General features: G+C 45.1%; 1 long non-coding RNA gene across 2 annotated transcripts in view; it reads left to right on the top strand.

Annotated features, from left to right (window-relative positions):
• LOC146188675 (uncharacterized) overlaps positions 1 to 19,126 on the top strand; it is a 32,589-nt gene extending 13,463 nt beyond the window's left edge. For both annotated transcript variants that reach the window (XR_014707579.1, XR_014707578.1), the window contains 3 exons: positions 12,105 to 12,171; positions 16,188 to 16,242; positions 18,919 to 19,126. This is a non-coding gene — a long non-coding RNA (uncharacterized LOC146188675). The remainder of the gene's footprint in view (positions 1 to 12,104; positions 12,172 to 16,187; positions 16,243 to 18,918) is intronic.
• The last annotated feature ends 321 nt before the right edge of the window (positions 19,127 to 19,447 follow it).

The raw sequence follows: 19,447 nt of genomic DNA, 5'->3' as shown, positions 1-19,447 counted from the left end.
CTGCTGCTGCTGCTGCTGCTGCTGCTGCTGCTGCTGCTGCTGCTGCTGCTGCTGCTGCTGCTGCTGCTGCTGCTGCTGCTGCTGCTGCTGCTGCTGCTGCTGCTGCTGCTGCTGCTGCTGCTGCTGCTGCTGCTGCTGCTGCTGCTGCTGCTGCTGCTGCTGCTGCTGCTGCTGCTGCTGCCTCCTGATGCTCCTTGCTGATGGTGCATCCTGCTTGCTGCTTGCTGATGGTGCATCCTGCTTGCTGCTTGCTGATGGTGCATCCTACTTGCTGTTTCCTTCTTGCTGCTACTGTTGCTACTTGCTGACGCTGCCCCCTGCTTGCTGCTTACTTCTTGCTGCTACTGTTGCTGCTGCTGCTTGCTGATGCTGCCTCCTGCTTGCTGATTCCTGCTTGCTGCTCCTGCTGCAGCTGTGTCTGCTTGCTGCTGTTGCTTGCTGCTCCCGCCTGCTACTGTGGCTGTAGCTTGCTGCTAGCTGCTCCCGCCTGCTGCTTGCTGCTGTTTGCTGCTGCATCTGCTGTTGCTGCTTGCTCATTGCAGCTGCTGCTGTTGCTGGTTTCTGCTGCTTGCTGCTGCTTGCCACTCGACACTTGCTGCTGCTGCTTGCTTCTTGCTGCTACTGTTGCTGCTGCTGCTGTTGCTGCTACTGCTGCTTCTGCTGCTGCTTCCGTCCTGCTGCTACTATTGCTGCTGCTGCTTGCTGCTTGCCGCTGCCGCATGCTGCTTGCTGCTTCTGATGCTTGCTGTTGCTTCCCGAAGGTCACTTGCTGCTGCTGCTCGCTGCTGCTTGCCACTTGCTGCTGCTTGCTAATGCTGCCTGCTGCTGCCGCTTGTTCCTGTTGCTGCTCCTTTCTGCTTGCTGCTACTGGTGCTGGTGCTGTTTGCTGCTTGCTGCTGCTGCTCCTTCCTCCTTCTGCTTTTTGCTGCTGCTTGCTGCTTGCTACTGTGCTGCTTGCTGCTGCTGTTGATGGCTGCTACTGCTGCTGCTTGCTGTTGCTGCTGCTGCTTGCTGCTACTGTTGCTGCGGCTGCTTGATGGTGCTGCCTGCTGCATGCTGCGGCCGCCTGCTACTGTTGCTGCTGCTGCCCCCTGCTATTGTTGTAGCTGCTGTTGCTACTTCTGCTGCTGCTTGCTGTTGCGGGTGCTACTGCTACCTTCTACAATTGCTGCTGCTACAGATTGTTGATGCGGCTTGCTGATGCTGCTTGCTACGTCTTGCTGATGCTGCCTGCTGCTGCTTGCTGCTTGGTGCTTGCGGCTGCATTTGCTGTTGCACTTGCTCATTGCTGCTACTGCTGCTGCTGCTTGCTGCATCTGCCGCCTGCTACTTATGCTCCTGCTGCCATCTCCTACTGCGGCGGCTGCTGCACCTCCTGCTGCTTGCTGCTGCTGCTGCTACTACTGCAACTGCTACTACTACTGCTGCTGCTGCTACTGCTACTGTTGCTGCTGCTTGCTGCTCCTACGTGCTGCTCGCCGCTTGCTGCTGCTTGCTGCTTGCTTCTTGCTGCTACTGTTGCTGCTTGCTGCTGCTGCTGTTGCTGCTACTCCTGCTTCTGCTTCCCTTATGCTGCTACTGTTGCTGCTGCTGCTTGCTGCTTTCCGCTGCCGCATGCTGCTTGCTACTTCTGATGCTTGCTGCTGCTTGCCGAAGGTCGCTTGCTGCTGCTGATCACTGCTGCTTGTCACTTGCGGCTGCTTGCTAATGCTGCCTGCTGCTGCTGCTTGCTGCTACAGCTGCTGCAGCTCCTGCTTGCTGATGCTGCCACCTGCCTGCTGCTGCTGCTGCTGCTCCTTCCTGCTTGCTGCTACTGGTGCTGTTTGCTGCTTGCTGCTGCTGCTGCTCCTTCCTGCTTATGCTTCTTGCTGCTGCTTGCTGCTTGCTGCTGCTGTTGCTTGTTGCTACTGCTGCTGCAGCTGCCGCCTGCTGCTGCTTGCTGTTGCTGCTGCTTCTTGCTGCTACTGTTGCTGCGGCTGTTTGATGGTGCTACCTGCTGCATGCTGCGGCCGCCTCCTACAGTTGCTGTTCTTGCCCCCTGCCATTGCTGTTGCAGCTGCTACTGCTACAAGCCCTTGCTTCTGGGCTAGTTGGTTTTGGTTCATATTTAAAATAGTTTAAGGCGCAAAAAACGGAAAAACACAAAGGTACGTGACAGGACGAAGCGCCAACTCCCAACTGATTTTATTGCATGCAAGAAAACATACTTAAATAGTTTTGTAGTCACGTGCGTAGGTGTCACCTGAAGCTCAGGAACGACCTGATAAGGCGCGCTCCAGGAATATCGTTTCACAGTTATATAAAACAATTGATGTGTTGCTTACGCACATGTCGCCTTTCTTTTTGATATCAAACGCTTCTATCAATTCCCTGGCATTCTTATCTTTGCTTTTGCCCAGAATGCGCACATCAGTGAAGCATGGCTCACAATTGCGGGACGGGCATTCATTAATGTGCTTAGTTATATGGGTGCCTTCCTTGTTCTGTTGTACGTTTCTCTCATGTTCCCTCGTCCGCTCATTCAGGCACCTGCCTGTCTGACCTATGTAGGAGTGGCCGCAAGACAGAGGGATTTCATATACAACCCCTTCAGCACATTTCATGAACGGTCTCTTGTGGTTCGTTCCGCAGCCTCGCTCCTTCGTATTTTCTTTATCGGTACGGGAGCAAAGACCACCTAGCTTTCTCGGTGCAGAAAAGGTGAGCCGCACACCATGGCGGCTGGCAACGTTTTTCAAATTATGGGCCACACGATGCACAATGGCACCACCACTGGTCTTACCTCATCTCGAGGGACCTCCGGCCTAGCTCTACCAGTACCCTTCTTTGTCTTGTTTAGGAGACATTCAGCCACCACGGTCACGAGCGAACGGGGGAACCCGGCTGCAAAAAGCCTAGCCAATTGGTGATTAAAACTCCTGCATTTTGTGAAGGCATGACTTTTTGAGTGCCGATCATAGGCAAAGCGAAGCAATCTCGCGTTTCACCAGTTTAGAATGGCAGGAGTCAAAGGGTAACAGCTGCTTCTTTGCACGCAGGGAATGTGTCCAACAGACCCGATCACCACAAAACTCCAGCTTCAAATCTAACAACTGTAATGAATTGTCATGGTCAGGTAGTTCGTGTGTGAATTCCATACCTTTTCCATACTCTTTAAAGGCAGATAAAACACTGTCCACTGTTTGCTTAAGGTTGTAAAGACCTTCTTTAGTTAAAACATTCATAAAATCTACATACCTAAAAACTTTAAAAACCTTGTCAACGGGTAAAACTTGCTGCAAAGCTTGGTCAATACGAGATAAAAAGATGTGACATAGCCCCGGTGCCACACAGGAGCCAATGCATATGCCAGATTTCTCCAGAAAAACCTGCTGGTCAAAAGTGATAAAAGTAGATTCCAGGTAAAACTGTAATAAGGTTAAAAAGTCATCTATGGAAATACCAGCGGTGTTCTGAAAAGCAATCAGGTCATTTTCTTCAATGCACTCCCTAACGGCTGAGAACAAGAGGCCATGAGGGACTGAATAGAATAGATCTACAATGTCCACTGAAAAAGCACTTCCAACATCAGGGTTGTTTTCAAAAAGTTCACAAATTTCATTTGACCGTTTCATCGAAAACGGATCATTGACATGTGGTTCTGACAAGTGCTTAGCCAAATACATGCTAAGATGTTTCTGCCACGTGCCTTTTTCAGTTACAATAGTTCTAAACGGCATGCTTTGCTTGTGTGTTTTGACAGAAAAGAAAACTTTGAGCGCGCTCTTTTTACTATCTCTAATCTGATTAGTAAGGGTGCTCAACCACAGACGATCACATAAAGCCATCGCAGCCGATTTTACTTTTGTGGATTTTTAGAAATTGGAACAAAATTCTTTCTAACTGCCTGAGCTGCTCTCTCTGAGAAGTTGTCATCAGAGAGTACCACAAATCCTCCCTCGTTATCGGCTTGTAGTGGACGCCGTTCATTCTGTCTGCAGTACGACACAATGGCTTCCGTCGACATTTCCATGTTTCTTGTGGTGTTCGGATAACCCGACTTTAAAAGGGATTCAACACCCTCCAGCAGGCATTTTTCTCGCTCCTCCGATGTAGCTTTTCTTGAAATTCGTCGGTTGATGGCTAGCAGATTTTGAGACGGCACTTTTGGCTCCACTGCGTACTTCGGTCCCTTTTCCAAAACAGATTTCATCTTCTCTGGCCGATGTACATCCCCCATTATCACCAATCCTTCACCACCTTTCTTCTTCCTGTCCTTTTTTACTTCCCTCAGCAAACAGTTGAGCATGCACGTCCACTGTTGCTCTGTCATCTTTGAGGCCAACTTGGTGATGGACCGAAAGGTGTTCTCAGCGACACATGCAGGACTTTGAGCAAAGCAGGCAACACGCAGAAGGTCATATAAAACGTGATTCTGGCGCCAAAGCTCAGATCTGAGGATCTTGCTGATTCTCTTTACGTGACCCCAGGAAGGAAGGACAGGGCGGAACATCGCACTTACTTCAACAGGGACCAGGCCGTTCTTGATGAAAAAGGCGACTGGCGACGAAAGCAAAGATAAGAATGCCAGGGAATTGATAGAAGCGTTTTATATCAATAAGAAAGGCGACATGTACGTAAGCCACACATCAATTGTTTTATATAACTGTGAAAAGATATTCCTGGAGCGCGCCTTATCAGGTCGTTCCTGAACTTCAGGTTACACCTACGCATGTGAGTACAAAACTATTTAAGTAAGTTTTCTTGCATGCAATAAAATCAGTTGGGAGTTGGCGCTTCGTCCTGTCACTTACCTTTGTGTTTGTCTGTTTTTTGCGCCTTAAACTATTTTAAATATGAACCAAAGCCTACTAGCCCTGCAGCAAGTGCTTTTAGACTATATTTCTAGTACAGTGGGCCCTTCCATTTGTGTGTCTTCACCACGTCTCATTGATGATTGTGTCACATGTGTCGTCGCCAACACCTGTCGTGCTAGGACAGTCGCCGTTTGCATCAAGAACGCCTGGTCCCTGTTGAAGTAAGTGCGATGCTCCGCCCTGTGCTTCGTTCCTGGGGTCACGTGAAGAGAATCAGCAAGATCCTCAGATCTGAGCTTTGGCGCCAGAATCGCCTTTTATATGACCTTCTGCGTGTTGCCTGCTTTGCTCAAAGTCCTGCATGTGTCGCTGAGAACACCTTTCGGTCCATCACCAAGTTGGCCTCAAAGATGACAGAGCAACAGTGGACGTGAATGCTCAACTGTTTGCTGAGGGAAGTAAAAAAGGACAAGAAGAAGAAAGGTGGTGAAGGATTGGTGATAATGGGGGATGTACATCTGCCAGAGAAAATGAAATCTGTTTTGGAAAAGGGACCGAAGTACACAGTGGAGCCAAAGGTGCCGTCTCAAAATCTACTAGCCATCAACCGACGAATTTCAAGAAAAGCCACATCGGAGGAGCGAGAAAAATGCCTGCTGGAGGGTGTTGAATCCCTTTTAAAGTCGGGTTATCCGAACACCACAAGAAACATGGAAATGTCGACGGAAGCCATTGTGTCGTACTGCAGACAGAATGAACTGCGTCCACTACAAGCCGATAACGAGGGAGGATTTGTGGTCCTCCCTGATGACAACTTCTCAGAGAGAGCAGCTCAGGCAGTTAGAAAGAAATTTGTTCCAATTTCTAAAAATCCACAAAAGTAAAATCGGCTGCGATGGCTTTATGTGAACGTCTGGGGTTGAGCACCCTTACTAATCAGATTAGAGATAGTAAAAAGAGCGCGCTCAAAGTTTTCTTTTCTGTCAAAGCATACAAGCAAAGCATGCCGTTTAGAACTATTGTAACTGAAAAAGGCACGTGGCAGAAACATCTTAGCATGTATTTGGCTAAGCACTTGTCAGAACTGCATGTCAATGATCCGTTTTCGATGAAACGGTCAAATGAAATTTGTGAACTTTTTGAAAACAACCCTGATGTTGGAAGTGCTTTTTCAGTGGACATTGTAGATCTATTCTATTCAGTCCCTCATGGCCCCTTGTTCTCAGCCGTTAGGGAGTGCATTGAAGAAAATGACCCGATTGCTTTTCAGAACACCGCTGGTATTTCCATAGATGACTTTTTAACCTTATTGCAGTTTCACCTGGAATCTACTTTTATCACTTTTGACCAGCAGTTTTTTCTGGAGAAATCTGGCACATGCATTGGCTCCTGTGTGGCACCGGGGCTATGTCACATCTTTTTATCTCGTATTGACCAAGCTTTGCAGCAAGTTTTACCCGTTGACAGGGTTTTTAAAGTTTTTAGGTATGTAGATGATTTTATGATTGTTTTAACTAAAGGTCTTTACAACCTTAGGAAACAGTGGACAGTGTTTTATCTGCCTTTAAAGAGCATGGAAAAGGTATGGAATTCACACACGAACTACCTGACCATGACAATTCATTAGTTTTTAGATTTGAAGCTGGAGTTCTGTGGTGATCGGGTCTGTTGGACATATTCCCCGCGTGCAAAGAAGCAGCTGTTACCCTTTGACTCCTGCCATTATAAACTGGTGAAACGCGGGATTGCTTCGCCTTGCCTAGAATCGGCACTCAAAAAGTCATGCCTTCACAAAATGCGGGACAGTTTTAATCACCAATTTTCTAGGCTTTTTGCAGCTGGGTTCCAACGTTCGCTCGTGACCGCGGTGGCTGAATGTCTCCTAAACGAGACAAAGAAGGGTACTGGTAGAGCTAGGCCGGAGGTCCCTCGAGATGAGGTAAGACCAGTGGTGGTGCCATACGTGCATCGTGTGGCCCATAATTTGAAAAAAGTTGCCAGCCGCCATGGTGTGCGGCTCACCTTTTCTGCACCGAGAAAGCTAGGTGGTCTTTGCTCCCGTACCGATAAAGAAAATACCAAGGAACGAGGCTGCGGAACGAACCACAGGAGACCGCTCATGAAATGTGCTGAAGGGGTTGTATATGAAATCCCCCTGTCTTGCGGCCACTCCTACATAGGTCAGACAGGCAGGTGCCTGAATGAGTGGACGAGGGAACATGAGAGAAACGTACAACAGAACAAGGAAGGCACCCATATAACTAAGCACATTAATGAATGCGCGTCCTGCAATTGTGAGCCATGCTTCACTGATGTGCGCATTCTGGCCAAAAGCAAAGCTAAGAATGCCAGGGAATTGCTAGAAGCGTTTTATATCAAAAAGGCGACATGTGCGTAAGCGACACATCACTCGTTTTAAATAACTGTGAAAAGATATTCCTGGAGCCCGCCTTATCAGGTCGTTCCTGAGTTTCAGGTGACACTTACGCATGTGACTACGAAACTATTTAAGTACGTTTTCTTGCATGCAATAAAATCAGTTGGGAGTTGGCGCTTCGTCCTGACACTTACCTTTTGTGTTTGTCTGGTTTTTGCGCCTTAAACTATTTTAAATGTGCTACTGCTACCTTCTACAGTTGCTGCTGCTGCTACTGATTGTTGATGCGGCTTGCTGATGCTGCTTGCTACGTCTTGCTAATGCTGCATGCTGCTGCTTGCTGCTTGGTGCTCGCGACTGAATTTGCTGTTGCGCTTGCTCATTGCTGCTACTGTTGCTGCTGCTGCTTGCTGCATCTGCTGCCTACTACTTATGCTCCTGCTGCCACCTGCTACTGCGGCGGCTGCTGCAGCTCCTGCTGCTTGCTGCTGCTGCTACTACAACTGCTACTACTACTGCTGCTGCTGCTACTGCTACTGTTGCTGCTGCCGCTGCTGCTCCTGCTTTCTGCGTGGTGCTTGCCGCTGCTGCTGCTGCTGATTGCTGCTGCTTGCTTCTTCTGCTTGCGGCTGCTTGCTACAGCTATTTTCTGCTCGCGGCTGCTGCTCGCTGCTACTGTTGCTGCTGCTTGCTGCTATTGCTACTGCTGCTTCCTTCCTGGTGCTGCTGTTGCAGCTGCTGCTGCTTGCTGCTGCTTGCTGCTGCTTGCCACTTGCTCCTGCTTGCTAATGCTGCCTGCTGCTGCTTGCTGCTAATGCTGCGCACTGCTGCTGCTTGCTGCTGCTGCTGCTGCTGCTTGCTGATATTGCCTGCAGCTGCTGCTTGCGGCTTGCTGCTGCTGTTGCGTGCTGCTACTGCTGCTGCTGCTGCTTGCTGCTACTGCTGCTCCTGCTGCTTGCTGCCTGCAGTTGCTGTTGCTGGTTGCTGCTATTGTTGCCTCTGCTGCTGCTCTCTGGTGCTGTCTGCTACATGCTGCTGTTGGCTGTTGCTACTTCTGCTACTTGCTGATTGCTGCTGCTGTTATGGATGATACTGCTGCCACTGTTATGGATGATACTGCTGCCACTTTTCTGCTGCTGATGATGATTGTTGATGCGGCTAGCTGCTTATGCCCTCTGCTACTGTTGCTGCTGCTGCTGCCCCCTGCTACTGTTGCTGCTGCATCTGCTACTGGCTGCTTGCTACTGCCACTGCTTGCCGCTTGCTTCTGCTTTTAGCTGTTCGCCGCTTGCTGCTGCTGCCCGCTGATGCTTGCTAATGGTGCCTGCTGCTTGCTGCTTCCTTCTTGCTGCTACTGTTGCTGCTGCTTGCTGATGCTGCCTTCTGCTTGCTGCTTCCTTTCTTGCTGCTACTGTTGCTGCTGCTTGCTGCTGCTGCCCGCTGATGCTTGCTGATGGTGCCTGCTGCTTGCTGCTTCCTTCTTGCTACTACTGTTGCTGCTGCTTGCTAATGCTGCCTGCTGCTTGCTGCTCCCTTCTTGCTGCTACTGTTGCTGCTGCTTCTGATGCTGCCTGTTGCAGCTTGTGCATGCTGCCTGCTACTTGCTGCTTCCTTCTTGCTGGTACTGTTGCTGCTGCTGCTGCTGCTACTACTACTACTACTGCTACGGCTGCAGCTGCTGCTGCTGCTACTACTACTGCTGCTGCCATCTACTGTTGCTGCTGCCGCCGCCTGCTACTGTTGCTGCTGCTACTGCCTGCTGCTTTCCTGGTGCTTGCGGTGCTACTGCTGCTTGTTGCTGCTGCTTGCTGCTTATCTGCTGTTATCTGCTGCTTGCTGATGCTGCCTGCATCTGCTGCTTGCCGTTGCTGCTGCTGCTTATCATGATAATGATTGTTGGTTCAGCTTGCTGCTTGCTGCTGCTGCCGTCTGCTACTATTGTTGCTGCTGCTACTGCCACCTGCTACTGTTGCTGCTGCTACTTGCTGCTGCCGCTGCTTGCTGCTCCTTGCTCATTGGGGCTGCTGCTGCTGCTTGCTGCTTGCCGCTTGCTACTGCTATTTGCTGTTTGCCGCTTGTTGCTGCTACCCGCTGATGCTTGCTGATGCTGCCTGCTGCTTGCTGCTTCCTTCTTGCTGCTACTGTTGCTGCTGCTGCTTGCTGATGCTGCCTGTTGCCTGCTCCTTGCTGCTGCTGCTCTCGCCTGCTACTGTTGATGCTACTGCTGCTGCCACCTGCTGCTTGTTGCTGCTGCTGCTTGCTTCTGCGGCTTGCTGCTTCTGCTTGCGGTTGCTTACTGCTGCTTCTGATGCATGCTGCTGGTTTCCGCTTGCTGCTGCTGCTACTACTACTACTGCTGTTACTAATACTCCTACTGCTGCCGCCTGCTGTTGCTGCTGCTGCTTGTTGCTGCCGCCGCGTGCTACTGTTGTTGCTGCTGCTGCCGCCTGCTACCTTTGCTTGCTGCCTGGTGCTTGCCGCTGCTGCTGCTGCTTGCTGCTTCTGCTTGCGGCTGCTTTCTGCGTCTTGCCGCTTGCTACTGCTTTTTGCTGCTTGCCGCTTGCTGCTGTTTGTTGATGCTGCCTGCGACTGCTGCTTGCTGTTGCTGCTGCTGCTGATGATGATTATTATTATTATTATTATTATTATTATTATTATTATTATTATTATTATTATTATTATTATTATTATTATTATTATTATTATTATTATTATTATTATTATTATTATTATTGTTGTTGGTACGGCTTGCTGCTGGTGCCGCTGCTTGCTGCTTGCTACTGCTATTTGCTACTTGCCGCTTGCATCTGCTGCTTGCTGCTGCTGCCTGCTGCTTGCTGCAGCTTGCAGTTGCTTGCTGTTGCTTGCTGCTTCTGGCTTCTTGCTGCTGGCTGCTTGCTGCCACGGCTTGCTGTTGCTGCTTACTGATGCTGCTGCTCAATACACTTCAGCTCACAGAATAACTCAATAAAATTCAATAAAACAAAAACAAAAGCCGTATCTCATAAGATTCTAGTTGATGGACACTGCTGTAAAGGTGCTGAACTTTCTAACACATTCAATTTCCATTTTCTGTGCAAGTCAGTGTGAATATACAAGATACCATTGCTGACCCGTGAACATATGTCACCTGTTTCATGTGCATAGAATTTCGACTCCCACTACAGCAGCAAAAAATCACAAATTACATAGCACATTTCAGAAATAATTATGCTGCTGAGTAAGACAATATGAAGCCCAAACAATGAAAAGAGTATGCTGTTTTATAGCCCCTGTTTATCGCATATACTTGTAATATAATTCCCAAAGACGGCATTTTTCCTCCAGCTTAAAATTTCACGATTATCTGCAGTGCACTAAGGATGGTTTTGCAATGATCTCAAAAAGTACCGTGCAATATCAGCTTTGCGTGTCTTTTCGAAAATTGTCGGAGGAATGTTAGTAGTCGAATTTTTAAACTTTCGTTCCACAACTTCAATAATTATCAGTTGAAAACGATTTTCAAAAAACAAGATGGGCAGAATCAGCTTTATTAAGTATTAAAGACCAGCTACTGAATAATTATCAAAAATTAATTTGTAACTCTTGCCCTATTCTGATACTTTATAAAAGCTTATAACTCCGTTACTCATAATATATTGTTAAGCATACCCAAGCAATATTTAGTAAGCGGTAATGTGATCCCATTAATATCTTATTAGCTAAAATCAGGAACCATTGCATCGTTGTCAATGGTATTCGATCGGAATACAGTAAGATAATTATTGGAATACCACATGGATCCATTTTGGAACCACTCCTCTTCTTACATATTCATGACATTGTAGTATTGAAAACCCTCCTGCAATAATATTTTACGTGGACGACACAACTTTGAACATATTCAAACTATAGTTTAAAGTTACAATTCCTGGCTGAACGACCTTTCTGTCTGGTTAAACTGCTACAAATTAGAAAAATGTCAGTGTGATGGGGTATATAGTCTTTAAAAGAAAAACATTGTTTTAAATACAAAAGAGAGCATTATTTTTGGGAACAATGTTATCCAACATACTGAGTGCGTACGTTTGTTTGGTGTTATATTTAGCGACAATTTGCTGTGGATGTATCCCATTAACTTGTGCGTAAAAACGTCGCGCCTCAAAGTGGCGCGCTTTATTGGTATCGTCACAAATTTAGAGCAGCTCTAAAACTGTCATTAAAGATAGAATTTTTTGTACTTGCACAGTCCCACCTTACATACTGTCTACTAATTGGGGACAAAACGTAAGACACCGGCTTGAAAGCGCTCTTCCTGTTACAGAAGAAAGCAATTAGAATTATTCCTAAGATTGCATATTTTAAAGCCACTGTTCTACGGTGTTAGCCTACTAATGTTAACTGCTTATGAAGTAAAGAGAATGGTTTTTCACTCTTGCTCACCACTCATTTTACGAAGAAACACAATACCACAACCTGCTCGCTTAACAATAAACATACCAGCCAAGAAACGGTATTACTATGCCTCCCATAATAAGAACAAATTATGGCACTCTAACTACACTGCATTAGGCAATTGTTCTTTGAAATTCAAACACAGATAAAACATTTGTTATATAGGTACTCAAGTCAGCTGCTATTAGGTAATAAAGTTACCCAAATGCTGTTGTCGAGCCTTGATCAATATATTTGTTTAAATTGTACCTCGCTACATATTTTTTTATTTTTTTTTTATTTCTAAAGATTATATGAAAATTCGCTAATGCAATACGTGAATGTACGAATTTTACATGTTAATCCACCTTGAATATAAGTCATAGGATGTGCTTCTGTTGCAAGTGCACCAGGGCGCAGGAGCCTTTTCAGTATTACATGCGTTTTGCCCTCTCCCTCAAGTATGTATTTATGAATGGAATAAACCACTTCAGTTCTTTTGTTTTCCTGTGTTGCAGGGATCATGAAAAAAATATCCGTTCTGGCGGTCATGTTTTCACTCACGGTGGGCATCGTTACGGCGCAGTGAGTGCCCAAACTGTTTCACGATCACTACTAGTTAAGGTATAAAAATATCAGATGCAGAGGTTTACAGAAAAACACAAACCACACATGAGTGGCCATTTATCAGTTGTGTGCATGATGCAAAGTTCTAGCTTTTTTGTCTGCAAAGGTGTATCTGGTTGTTCTTTTTTTGCTTTGAATTTAATATCCACGGATCCTATGCAGAATCTCTAAGGACTGAACCTAGGACTGTTACTGTCCACCATAGCTAGAGATTTTACTAAAGCTGTTTTATGTAATTGCAGTTACTTTCCCCTTTTCTGCCCCTTCAAACCTAGACTGCATGAAAATATAATAATAATAATAATATTCTTCATTCAATATATTGAAAACAGCATACACAAACGGAAGCGCCAAAGCCACAAGTGGGCTTGTGCGATAATACTTGATTCCGTTCACCATTGTTGTGTCGTATCAAAGCGCCCGAATCATCACCATATGTACACATTTAAAAACTTCTCGACCCAATTGTAGTAATGGGCAACGATATTTTTGCGGATTGACAAAGTCGTTCTGAAATTGGGTGAATTCAATTTCAAAATTGCGAATCTGTTTTCGGGATGGGCCATGTAAATTTGAGTTTGGCCGACCGCCTCTAAGATCTAAGGCGCGTTAAAACGCCACTGAAAGAGTGTTGTGTTTGAATTTTGAAAAATTCAAACACAACACTCGGTTGAAAATTCCCGAAGACGACTGCATGCAATCCTCACGCGAGCGAGCGGCAGTAAAAGAGGTAGGCTGATTACCTGTGGTAATAGCTCCGTTAAACGTAAGGTACAGTAGCTATCGAAGTGTACTAGAGAAAATGACCAATTTTAACTTTTATAAACAGATAAGCTCCATGCCAACTGGTTCATTCTGAATATTAAGCCAGTTTTAATTATTATGAAAATATTGATAGAGTAAAGGGAAAAGTTCCGTTAGTTACGAAACTGAGTGCTCGCTTCCCAAAAGAATTTTGAGGTTTCGAATCCCCTTACTCCGACATGATTTCTTTACGAGCAAGGCGGCTCAGGACGCAAAGACAGCTGAGACAGGTAGCGGTCGTGAAGTATAATGCGTTCGCGCTGAAATCCTGGAACACACGCATTGCACTCCGCAAAAGAGCCATTGTAGAGACGAAGCAATTCGCTCAGCTAGAGAACGATGATAAAATTGAAACGTGAACCAAGTATTCTTGTATTGTTTTGTAAATAAACTACTTTTAACTGTTGACGGCACTACAGAATTTGTCTTCGCAGTTATCTCATCTGTTAGTGAGAGTAACTACTTCCTTCCAATACAAACCCAATTTGGTCATATATAAAGGTACGTAATTTTCCTATAATATGACCTCTCTATCAGCCCGAGTACAGGTGCGGAGCATGCTTTTCCGTTGAAATTGTAGTCATGCCTTCTATTTTGGAGATTGAAAAACTTTACTTGTGCAACTGAATGCGCACTGGCGTTTACTACCAGCCTACACATACCATGACTTCCAGTTTCAATTATGCAACACGTGAAAACATTTAGAAAGAAATAGCGTGCTCCGTTTACCTTTGTCAGCGCTGGTACATTTCATGTAATACCTTCGGTCTTATTTGTGCTTTATGGTAACTTATTTGGTTGACGTTTGGCTTGCCATATATTGCGTTGAGCGTTTCTATACAATGTTTGAATGCCTAAAGAGCGTTTTCTTGGATAAAAGAAAGCGACTATACGCCGCCTGTCATCGAAACTGAAATGGTCTTTCTCTTGCATATGAATGTAAGAACTGACAGATCGTAAATGTTTACAAAGTGCTCATACAAGTTTTCCTTTCCCCTGTCGGACATAACAATCTTCAAAGGTTTTTATTTTATATGAGCAAAAGCATCGAAGAAGGAATTTTTATTTGGGAAAATAAAAATTCCCAGATGTGCTTATACATATAGTTACGTGCAGTAATGCTAACGGATTGCGAGTTTGTCACGCTGCCTGGTGGATTCGCCCGGCGCTACGCTAGCGTAGCTTGACCGCACTTGGTCAGGTGCCTACCTCTATGGCGTAATTAACTACGTTGAATGAAGGAGCGGCGTAGAATAAAATTTTCAATTCATAGCGCGAGTGTTTTGCACTTTTGCACGAGGCGTCTTCGGCTACGGATATAATTTAATGTTTTCCTTCTTGGGAGAAGCAAGCTGCTCTGTTCGGTTCTAAAGAGTCAGTTCGTCCGGGCACGCTCATGCCTAGCGCCGTCATAATAGGGAAAAAAACACTAAGTTCAGCGAGGCGAGACGTGCTCCTACCCTTAGACAAGAGGGTGTGTGCCGATTGTAAACGACGACAATTTAAAACTGTGGGTATGGATAAATAGGTCAAGAAAACGAGTAGTCAGTGTCGATAAAAGGTGCTTCATTGGAGCTACTAAACTTACGCTGATTAGGGGTTGTATTGCGAAGTTCACTTTAATTGTGAATTGCTGTGATAGTAAACATGTATTCCAAGGCAGTGCCGGCCTATTGACGTATCGGTTGGCTTCTTGTCCTGGCTTCGAAGAACTTACCTCTTTGAAATGAATTCACAGACAATGGGGAGGGAAATGTAGGCTCCACTTTTTAAGGTTATCATACCCCAGTGTTAATGACTCCCGGTGGCAAATACTTTTTAAGATACTCATTCGCGAAATGCGCACATTTCTCTGTCTTTATGACTGATATCTTGGCTTTGATATATAATCTCAGGAATGCACTTGAACATACGGAGGTAGCTAGCATATTGTGTGAATGCCCGTCCGACATAAAATGCCTGACGCGTACCCAAAGCCCCGTGAATATGCCTGCATGGCCTAGAGGTAGCAGGCCTTCACATCCACCAGCATCCCAACTGTTTTACCATATTGGAGTGAACAGCTCCTGACATATTGCCCGTCCGACATGGTTACGGAACTTCGCACATCCCTACGACCAATCTGTGTCTTCTCTGCCAGATGCCAGCTGCAAGAGCCAGCGCCCGTGATTTTTCTCTTGCAATGTCCACGCTGCCGACAACGCCAAATCCTGATTTTGCGGAGAAATGACCTTTATCGCTGTATATTAAAGCAATTTGACGACGTCTTCGCGATAGTACCTGGACAGCACAAGTTGATCTTGTCGTATAGGATCATATAATTATGTTCTTTGAAACGACCGCAGGCCAGCTACTCCATGTTCACATATACAGAGCAGAGAACCACACACTCGGAACATTCAAATTTTAGATCCTAATGTCGTTGGGCGAAACTGAAGCATTGCTGTTATTCAGGAATACGAAGTGGTCATTCAGCCTCCTTGAGCATGACGGCGTTTCTGCGGTCGTTCTTAACGTCAGGTTACCTTCGCACATGATTTCCAGAAGCTTTAGGTGTGGTTCTTTTCCAGTGTTTATTAAATAATGTGTAAGTAAGTTATCCTGCAAATACGGCGACACCTGCAATTATTCAAACTTTACGCAAATGGTAAAAAAATATCACTAAGAAACTTGTTGCACCGAAACTGCCGTGTAGTCGGTAGTGGCGTCCGTCGGAAGCAAAACTTTGGCAGTTTAAATTCGGAATAATTCAATAAAATAATATTGCTCGATTGCTTTGTTGACATCGAGCCCAGAGTCTCTGCCTACCAGACAGACGTTCTACACGATGACTTCAAAAGCTGGCTAGTAAAAGAGTATTTAATGGTTGCCTATAGTGAAAACGTTGAAGTTGTGTGCCTATACCAGCTTGTGGTTTAGTACTGTTGTGGCGTGATATGCCTTGTATTATAATTTCTTTATGTCCTGTGTAGAGAAGGAGCGATCGTGTTTCACTCTTAATGCTTAGCCAAAATGATTGCGAAGATTTATTTCTTACTTTATAATGTACTACACAAACTTCATAATGCAAGAAGCTCCGTTTACACCTGCCTACTGCTCTAGCACACAACAGTTCCTCCTTTGAAATCTGCTTGTAAAAAATTCTAATTTTTGTTCATATTTTGTTCCAGGCCTGAACTTGACTGGATTACTTTATATAGAATTCATAGGCGCTGCCTGCAAGGCGTACGTTTTATGTTTATTACGCATGCACCCACATTGCAATACGTGTCGAATGCGACTGTAACGTTAGACAAGAGTCAGAAAACCAATCAACCAAGAGACTAGCTGATTTGTTCTCCTGAATCGATCCAGAAGTAGCTGTGTCAATTGCTCATACAAAAATTGAATATTTGGCCTTATAAAAATGAACAGCCATTTATCCTTTGCATACTGATGTTAGTAGATGTATATAGGCGATGTTAGAGCGAGAGCTCCACTCCAAGAAAAAGTCAATTGTCAGCGGCCATGGCCTTGAGCTCAACCTCCACATCAACGAAGACTTCCAAAAAGTATTTAAACAACTAGCAACACAAGTGCAACATAGTTGTGTAGTATTGTGCCCGGGCAAGCCGCTCGTATTCCGCTCAACCGAGCATCAAACTTGTCCTAATGACACATCTTTTTAAGCTCCGGTGCTGCGCCAGAGCGCAGCAGCGCATTGACCAAAAGCATCGCCAAGATTCAACTTGAAACATGAACGAAAGATCAGAGTCAACCAGGCGCCAATCCCCTAGCGGCGAGTCACCTTCGCGCCACGGCAGATTCGAAGCGAGTGATCAGCGCGCTCGCTGATTGTACCTCTCGGGTCGCCGTGACGTGCTGCCTGCAGATTGGTCAATTTGAGTTCAACCAGCTTTTCCATGCTAAAAGCGAGCGTACTGCATCGGGAGACGACCTTTACGAGCGTTCCTGGAGTGGCGTGCCGCGCGCAAGGAGAGGACGCGTCGTAGTCTCCCCAGCCGCCGCTGTGCGACAACAGTTGAGTAGCTTGTAGTCCTCCGCCCCCGTGCCGATTTACTCAAATAATGCCCTGCGCATAGTGTATAGATGCCATTGTTTATCTTAGCTTATGTCTATTTTAAGTGAGCTTACCTAATTACGAGTCCTCATTATTTACAATTAAACTTCAACTTTAACCTAAAAAATTTAGTCTTATATTTTTTAAAAGAACTAGACAAATAAAATCTTTTAACAAACACTAAGCCTAAACACGCCAAAGCGTGCAAAACTGAGCTATTGCAAATCCTACTCAAGAAGAGGGCTTTGTCGGGCTGGTTGTTTAATGATCAAAGGAACAAATAAACAGCTATAACAAACGGGACCAGTTGGAATGCGAGACAGTTACCGGCTCAAGCATCTTCTCGCCTTCCCACTCGTCCTGTCTTTTAGCGCTGTTTCTTCGTTCCTTTTCAATGTACATCAGTTCAGTTATGGTTAAATCGCTGTCAATGTTTCTATTTCCTTACAACAGACGCCTCTTATGCATATTTATACATGTATTTGTGACTCCATTGAAACTAAATGTTTTAATATCAGAAGCTTATGAGAAAACCAGTATTTATATTGCTGTGTTTGATTTTTTTTACAACGTTTGCGTGGGTGTAAACAGAAATAACTGACTATTTGGAAGAACAGTGAACAATACTTGGGAATAAACTAAGGATCTGACGGTTAAGAAAGTACCGGGAAATTTATTGGGGGAAGGGTGGATCATCCCGTCATGGAGAAATATTGGGCACGGGAATGTGGTGCAGTCTTCAGAAGCCGCACGCTGGAAAAAGCTGCAGCTTACCTTGAAGCCCTAGGTTTTTTTTTTAACTATTCGGTTCATAATTACTATTTAGCTACATGAAAGAGCACGTGAAAAGTTTACCGCTTTACCTCCATCAAAATGCAGACGCTGAAAGCAGGATCCAATTCAGTGAAGTAAGGATCTGGCTAGGAACCCTCTTGTTCGCTGCTGTTGTAATATTGCTTAAACATCTAAGCGCATTAGAATCAAGTGAAAATTACCATAGTTTCGGCATTCTTTTACAGCACGTACACGGTTCAAACTGAAAATGCCTAAGCAAACGCCTAAGCTAGCAACGAACTAATCTGGGTTCAGGAATGGGAAGTGATTTAGCCTCGCCTGTCAAGGAGTGTCCCTATATCTTTAATTTTACCATGGCAGTATTGCCAGGTCGGGGACGTCAAAACACGAGTGTGAGCTTCGGAAGCGATTTTGTAGAAAGAGAACAAGCAAACATGCATCACTATTCCCTCAGTTAACACCGTAAAAGAGTTTCGTATTTTGTCTCATGAGAAAAAAGGCATTTATATTTTTTTATTTTTTATTTATTTATTTATAGGTACTGCGATCTGGTACAGATCATAGCAGGGTGGGAAAAACAAAAAGAAATACAAGCATATAAACAGCAAAAGAAAGCATATGTTTTTTTTTTCTTCGCTCGGAGCCATTGCATGCGCAGTAACAATATATGAAAGTTGTTTTTTCTCTTTGTATTCGGAATAGATCAGTTGTAATCCAGTGCTGTTTTATGTTTACATTATGTCGTTTCCTGTTTGTCTTCGCAGGCTCCATCTTTCTAAACATCATAAACAAACCACCCCAGCGATTTGCCCTCTTGAATTTTTACACCCTAAACGCATGTTAGAGCGATTGTTATAAGTTAAGCACTTAGCAACCTGGAAAGTGAACATGTAAGCGCTGCTACAGAACCATAATGGTTTCTGTTTTATGTTTTTTCGGCATCGAGGCCACCGCAGATAGCAGGGAACCACTGAAACAGCTTATAGTGAGAGGTTTGTTTCACGTCTGATCAAATTTATTGCCCTCTTTTTTTTTCGGTTTTCTAGTGCCTCCCACGCTCACCAGTGCCTTCATGTCCACGCGGATGTCTCTGCCATCCAAAGAAAGATAACGATGTTATAGGATCATGCATGAATCCCCGCCTTCCACGTGTCCCGGGATGGGATCCCCCACTGATGTCAGCTCCTATAAACCCGGTGTTTCCAAGACGCAAAAAACACCAGCGCCGTCAATAAAATGCTTACAAAGTGCTGATTATGTGTGTGCCCTTATTTACATTTTAATTTGACAATTGTCATGAATCAGGCTCAAAGATTGAAACCTGCCCTCTTATGTTATTTTTGTTTCATTATCACTAGATGGCTAATATATATCGATCTATATTCGTATCTATATCCAGTCGCCAATATTTACCTTCAAGATGAAAAAAAGAAAGTGGTATAAGTTTCTGAATGCAATTTATCTTATTATGTTTTGAGCTAAATATTTATAGCTGCTTCTCCGACTACTACTGATTTTTTTATTGTCGACATCGCTTGTGCGGGTACTTGTGGTGGAAGCATAGTTAATGAAATC

Source organism: Amblyomma maculatum, chromosome 5 (genome assembly GCF_055883805.1).
Source record: "Amblyomma maculatum isolate TAMU_Amacu chromosome 5, ASM5588380v1, whole genome shotgun sequence".
Taxonomy (NCBI): domain Eukaryota; kingdom Metazoa; phylum Arthropoda; class Arachnida; order Ixodida; family Ixodidae; genus Amblyomma; species Amblyomma maculatum.
Note: the sequence above shows the minus strand (reverse complement) of the source record. Positions and strands in the feature narration are given on the sequence as shown.